We start from the raw sequence: 7,087 nt of genomic DNA on the forward strand, positions 1-7,087 counted from the left end.
GATTTCCGCTGCATTTACATCTAGCCGTGTAGGCTGAGTATTTATCGTTCTGTCTTCCGCTGTGTGTGTTTCTATTTTGTTCCAGCCGTTTAGGCTGATGGTTATAGATGGTGGTTATGTGTTATTTCATTTATGTCCAGCTAGGTTGGCTGTGTATATTAATTGCGTGGTCATATTATTTCTATTGTGTATATATTCCAGCCGAGTGTGGTTGATGTATATTTTGTATGTAGTAATGTTTCAGATTGTCACCCGTACAGGGGAGATGTTGCCGAAATTTCTTCTGGCAGGGACTCCTTTGGGGGCGTGACAGCCTGATCGGTCCAGGCCTAGCCGTTGCGACACAACGGCTAGATTTCTGTGTTGTTCTTTGTCTTCTTCACAGGTGCAGCAGGTGCAGGATATATATCGAGGTCGAGGGCCTCTACAGGAACAGTTCTTGCTCTTCCTCCTTACTGCGATTTGAGCTTTGCTGAGCTCCTCTTTGTCGAAGCTTCGTGTGAGCTTCCCTCGACTGGTTGATCAGCTGCTGTTGGCATCATCCGTGAAGTTGCTGCTTCATCACCGGACTCCAGTCGACGAGAAGAAGGCAAGCAAACTTGGTAGAGTGTATTTACATTCATATTATCCATTGTTTCTTGCTTTATTTCTTGTACTCCTTTATTGTTGTTGCAAAAGAGACTATGGCGAGGTTTCTCCACCCAGAAGGAGTTCATATTAGCCGGTTATCCGGGGTCTCATCCACCGACGGATTGATAGACTTCGTCCACCTTACGGACACGCCGAGGAGTAGGAGTATCATCTCCGAACCTCGTTACATCATCGTGTTTGAGGTTTGATCTTCTCCACTTTCATTTCTACATTGTATTTCCGCTACGCTAACCTAAATTGTAGGAAGAAACGATAATTTGAGGTCGGCTATTCACACCCCCCTCTCTAGCCGCATCCGAAGGTCCTATCAAACTATTCTCAGGTTCCTGTACTAGTCCAGGAAGTTTGCTCCGTTGAGCTTGTCCTTCTCGAGGACAAATCGCAGGGAGAAGGTGTTCATGTTCGACGTCATGGTATTCTACAACAGAAATAAAAGCAGAAATAAATATCATATTCTTAATCATTTAATTAGGCCTTCAACTAAATGATACTCCCACTGAATTCTATAATTCATGTGGGACAAGATCCACATCATACTAACCCTTGAGTTAGCTTTGGCTAATACGCCCAAGACTTAGTATGATCGGTAGGTAACGATTACCAATTACATCTCTATGCAACTCTTGTTTATAGGATAAAATCCGCATTTATATTAAAACTCGAATTAGCTTTGGCTAATACGCCCAAGAGTTAATATAAACGTGATTTTGTCTTACCTTTCCAACCGTTGGAATAATGCCTTGATGTACGTAGATTATATACTCTTTTATTCATATTTTTACGCACATTTACATACTTTGAGCATGCTTGATCTATGCATTTTTATACTTCCAGCTTTCCTTTTAGCATATTTACTCTTTTGGTTCGGAGATATGCTTTTTGTGCATTTTCTGTACACAGGAGTCGATTTGGTGAAGAATCTACATCTTTAGGCAAGCATTGGAGGAAACAAAGGGAGAAAGCACCGGGCCGTGTACCTCACACGGCCCTGCACTGGTATGGAGCTCGGGCCGTGTGGAGTTTGGCACCAACAGAAGTGGAGAATGACATGGCCGTGTGAACTTCACACGGCCGTGTCAAGATTTGAAGCCAACCAGAGCAGAAGCCTTACATGGCCGTGTGGATCTACACGGCCGTGTGAGGTTTCCAGAGACTAAGCAGGCTGTGGCCGTGTGCACCACACGGCCGTGTAGCATTTCTAGAGACTAAGCAGGCTGTGGCCGTGTGAACCACACGGCCGTGCAGCTTTCAGAGAAAGGAGGCTGTGGCCGTGTGAACTCACACGCACGGCCGTGTGGCGCCCGATTCCCCCCTCTATTTAAACCCTCCTTCATGAATTAAAAGGGGATCTCTCCCCCTTTGGGAGAAGGCAAGATTTGGTGGTTTCCTCCCATTCTTGGGAGGATTTCTGGGCGATTTAAGGGGAGTTCTTGACGATTCCGGCTCCGGAGCGAGGATTGGATCCGAAGACGAAGCTTCTCCGTAGATAAGTTTTCTCTTTCCCCCTTTTCTTGGTTTCTTGGATTGGGGATTTAAGAAATGCTTGTATTCTCTATTTCTTCGGGTTTTCTTCCTCGATTCATGGAGTAGATCTTGTATTCTAGGATGAAGGGAGTATTTGTATGATGGATTGATGTAATCTCTTATGGATTTGCCACTTTCTTGTTTCAATGACATTATCTTGCTTGTATCAATTAGATCTTGAATGATTAAAGGTGATTCGTGCTTAATTCTCATTCTTGATTAATTGTTTGGATTTCTTATGGACTTTGTAAAGATAAACTCTCACTCGATCATCCGAGGGATCCACGTGACAGGTGCAAGCCCGTGTAAGGACGTTTGAGAGACAATCTTGAAGAGGAAATAGGAATATTCAAGAGAGTAGGATGGATTTTGTGATTAGTTTCTTGTATCTTGATAGATTGGTAAGTCGTGGGCTTCTACGTTGATATCCGAGGAAGGCATAGTAATAGGTGCACTTCTGTGTAAGGACAACATAGGTTCATGTCTAATTAATCCTATTTAGATACATTTCTCAGTCCTTAGCCGGTTGTCTATTGCAAGAGAGAACCGACAACTTTCTACATGTTTGGCAATTGAGGGATAAGAATTGGTGAACCATTTACATTCGAGAAATCCTACAAAGAAACTGAAACTCCTAGAATCTCCCTTATCATAACCCAAAACACTAAACTCTTGTTTGTTGATCTTTAAGATTAGATTTGTTTACCTTATTTTGCTTTTGAAACGATTGGATAGTTGTTTGACTAATTCGCATTGAGACATTTCTAGTGCTTATTCCAGTCCCTGTGGATACGATAATCTTTTATATTACTTGCGACACTTCCGTACACTTGCGGAGAGCGAACAAGTTTTTGGCACCGTTGCCGGGGACTGCGCTATAACATTAGGAATTATCAATTGAGTTAGACTAAACATAACATTTGTTTTCCTTTCATATTGCATAGTTGTAACTAATCAGTAGATTTCTGTTTTTACTTTCTTGTATAACTTTCACTTCTTGTTAGTTCTTTTTGTTCAAATTCAATTCTGCATTTTTGATTCTTCTATTTTTCTTTTTTTGTTGAATTGCCATTTGCCATCTTGTTCTTGTGTATGCGAAGATCTAACTTTGCAGGGGAATTCTTTCCTTTTGACCCAGAGATTGATAGAACTTTCCATAAAAGAAGAATTCTGCAAAGGCAAATTGAAGAACAGGAACATTTGAACATGGCAAATAGACCACTTAAGGATTATGCAGCACCCTATGCAAGAGGTTTTCGATCTAGTATTTCAAGACCTTCAGTGGAAGCTAACAACTTTGAGATCAAACCCGCAATCATATCTATGGTGCAGCAGAACCAATTTGGTGGAGGACCTCATGAAGACCCCAATCAACACTTAGAGGTCTTTTATGAAATATGTGGGACCATGAAGATGAATGGAGTTCCTTCAGATGCAGTTATATTATTATTATTTGGGTTTTCTCTAAGAGATAGGGCAAAGCAATGGCTGAATTCTTTGGCCCCTAATAGCATCACCACTTGGGAGCAGTGTGAGCAACAGTTTTTTGATAAGTTCTATCCACCAAGCAAAACAGCTCATATGAGGAATTTAATTGCAAGCTTCAAGCAAACTGACTCAGAATCTCTTTTTGAAGCATGGGATAGATATAATAGTATGCTCAGACAATGCCCACATCATGGGTTGGAAAGATGGTTAGTGTTGCATACTTTTTATAATGGTATCAATTATCATACCAAAGTGTCCCTTGATTCAGCTGCTGGAGGGGCACTTATGAACAAAAACTTAGATGAAGCCGAAGAAATCATTGAAAGTGTAGCACAAAATCATCATCAATGGGCAAATGAAAGAAGTGGTGGCTATTCCTCTGTAAACCCAACAATTAAAGCATCAGGGAAGTTTGATGTAGATGCAGTCACTCTTTTGTCTGCAAAATTGGACGCTCTTACAAAGAAATTTGAGAATATGGGAACTAGTGCTAATATGGTCAATGCTATTAGTACATCTTGTGAAGTATGTGGGAGTTCAGAGCATTCAAATGACTCATGTCCATTGGGAGCTATCACTGCACAAATCAATCAACTTGAACAATGTGATGCAATCATGAGTTACAATCAAAGGCAGAACAACCCATACTCAAATACTTATAACCCTGGATGGAAGAGTCATCCAAATTTTTCTTACAGAAACAATCAAAATCAAGGACCATCTATGGGGGCAAGACTAAATTTTCAAGCTGGGCAACAAAATTTTCAACATCTATCTTCTCAAGGCTTATCAAAGTCAAATGTTGAAAAGATGCTTGAAGAAATTATCTCAAGTCAGAATGAAATGAAGCAAGATTTAGCAAAGCTCATTCAGAGAATGGAAAATTCTGAAAAGCATCAAAAGATCCAGGATAGTCAAATCACCCAACTAGCTTCCTCATCATCCAGAGCACCAGGACAGCTTCCAGGAAAACCTGATGTGAATCCTATGGAGCATTGCAATAGGATTGAGCTTAGGAGCGGACGGACCTTGGGAGACTCCCAAGTGACTGCTTCAAAAGGGATACGAAAAGAAGAAGAGCTCTCTCCTCCTATACCAAATCAGATTCAAGCTAATGAGGAGAGTACCATTGAGGTTGAAGAGATTCTTCCACTGAACCATCAGAGCAAAGCTGTCCCTTTTCCTCAGAGACTTACAATGCTCAAGAAGGATGAAGAATTTGGCAAGTTTCTAGAAAAAGTTAAGGAAATTTGTATAGAGGTGCCTCTTATTGATGCTATTCTACAAATGCCTAGATTTGCCAAATTCCTGAAGGATCTCATGTCAAATAAGAGAAGAAGAGGAGAGGTCGAGACCATTGCGCTTAGCGAGGAATGTAGTGCTATTTTTGAGAAGAACACTTCTCCAAAACTGAAGGACCCAGGGAGCTTTTATATTCCTTGCAACATAGGAAAAGAATTTTTTGAAAAAGCTTTTTGTGATTTGGGGGCGAGTGTTAGCCTCATTCCCTATTCAATTTGTAATAAATTAGGTCTCAAAAACATTAACTTACTACTATGGCACTTCAACTTGCCGATCATTCCTGCAGGTACCCTTTGGGTATTATAGAAGATGTGCCAGTAGAGGTGGATGGGAATGTTATTCCCACAGACTTTGTCGTGTTGGACATGGAAGAGGACCCTAGGATTCCTATCATATTAGGAAGACCTTTCCTTGCTACAGCTGGAGCTATAATTGATGTCAAAAATCATAAGCTTTCTTTGGTAATTGGTAAGGAAAAGTTGGAATATGATTTATCTAATATCTTTAACCATGTCTCGTCTCTTTTAAATGCTTGTAGCAGGACAAGCATTTATAAACTTGAGGAATGGAATTTCCATCCTCATGGAAGGCCACCAAATGAAGGAGACAATGTGGTGGAAGATGTTGGGAGAAGATCTCCCAACAAAAACGAAAAGTATATCTGTCCTCCAAGGGCGAGGAAAAGAAGCGAATGATAAAGTTTGGTCGAGCTAAAGACCTTAAACAAGCGCTTCTTGGGAGGCAACCCAAGGGTTCTTTTAGTTAGTTTTGATTTGTATTGTAATTTCTTTTAGTTTGATGCATTCTTTTGATTTTGTTTTCAGGTTAGGTGCAAAACAGAGTCAGGTCGTGTGCTATACACGGCCAGGCAAAGGTTGCAGAGAAGGGAAGTGCTTGGGCCGTGTCATCTAGACACGGCCGTGTGGGATCTCCCGAGGAGAAAAAGGTATAGGCCGTGTCCTAGACACGGCCGTGTAAAGAATCCCGAGAGGAAAAATGGAGAGGCCGTGTCCCAGACACGGCCGTGCGAGGAATCCAGAGAAGGAAGAGGGGGAGGCCGTGTAGATCTACACGGCCCGTGTAGGAGAACTATTAAAGTCTTCTTCCTACCTCGCACGGCCAGATCTTGGCCGTGTTCCGCACACCCCCAGCTCTCCAAAACATATCTTTCTCTCCCAATTTCTTAAAAACTCCTCTCTAATCTCTCGAGATCTCTTAGATCCGATTCTCCTCCTCTCTAAGACTTGGTCTTTTTGTTCTCTTAACCTAAGATCTTTTGTTCTTTGAAGTTTTGTTCTTTGAGTTCCACAACTCTAGATAATTCTTCCCCTATCTAAACTCATCAAGATGTCCAATATTTTGAAGAGACTTCGCAAAGGAGGTGGTGGATCTAGTGGAGACAAAGAGAAGGAGCCATCAAGAGACAAAGGAAAACAACCAGTGAAGGGCAAAGGCAAAAGGACTTCACGCAACGAAGGTAATGACAATGAATTCAATATTGTGTTCAGAAATGATGATCAAGTAACTAGATTTGCAATTCTTGTCAATAGAAAGATAGTGTGTACTAGATATATGGACCCAACTGTTCTTGATATGCTTGGAATTAGGGAAGATGTAGATTTGATGATTGGATTTTTGGATTGGAGTGATATTATGTACACACATTTGCCTACATATCCTCGTCTTGTTTTGGAATTTTTAAGTTCATTGGATGTCCATTTTACTAATGAAGATGATTATTTTGGAAAAATCTCTTTTAGATTAATGAATCAAGAATTTCTATGGGCATTTAGTGACTTTAATTCTTGTTTTGGAATAACCACCGGTAGCCCTCGTAGGTTTGATCCAAGGTTTAATTGGAATCATTTTTGGAATGTAATAACAGGGTTAGATCAACCTTATGAGCCTTCAAGAGCTAAGGCCTCCCATATGCAAAACCCCATCTTTAGGTATCTACATAGAGTCATGAGTAAAACTATTTTTGGTAGGGGAGAGAGTGATGGGATGGTTAAGAAGATAGAGCTTTATGCTTTATGGGCTATGCTTTATAAGGTTGAATTTGACTCTGGTTTTCATTTTGTTCAAACCTTATTGAGATCGGCTAGGGCATCATCGGGATCGA

General features: G+C 40.9%; 1 non-coding gene across 1 annotated transcript; it reads right to left on the minus strand.

Annotated features, from left to right (window-relative positions):
* Positions 1 to 3,754: 3,754 nt before the first annotated feature.
* Positions 3,755 to 3,860, minus strand: LOC122054468. The gene has a single exon (XR_006132776.1). It is a non-coding gene; the product is annotated as a small nucleolar RNA R71 (small nucleolar RNA).
* Positions 3,861 to 7,087: the final 3,227 nt, after the last annotated feature.

This window comes from Zingiber officinale, chromosome 3A (genome assembly GCF_018446385.1).
Source record: "Zingiber officinale cultivar Zhangliang chromosome 3A, Zo_v1.1, whole genome shotgun sequence".
NCBI classification, from domain to species: domain Eukaryota; kingdom Viridiplantae; phylum Streptophyta; class Magnoliopsida; order Zingiberales; family Zingiberaceae; genus Zingiber; species Zingiber officinale.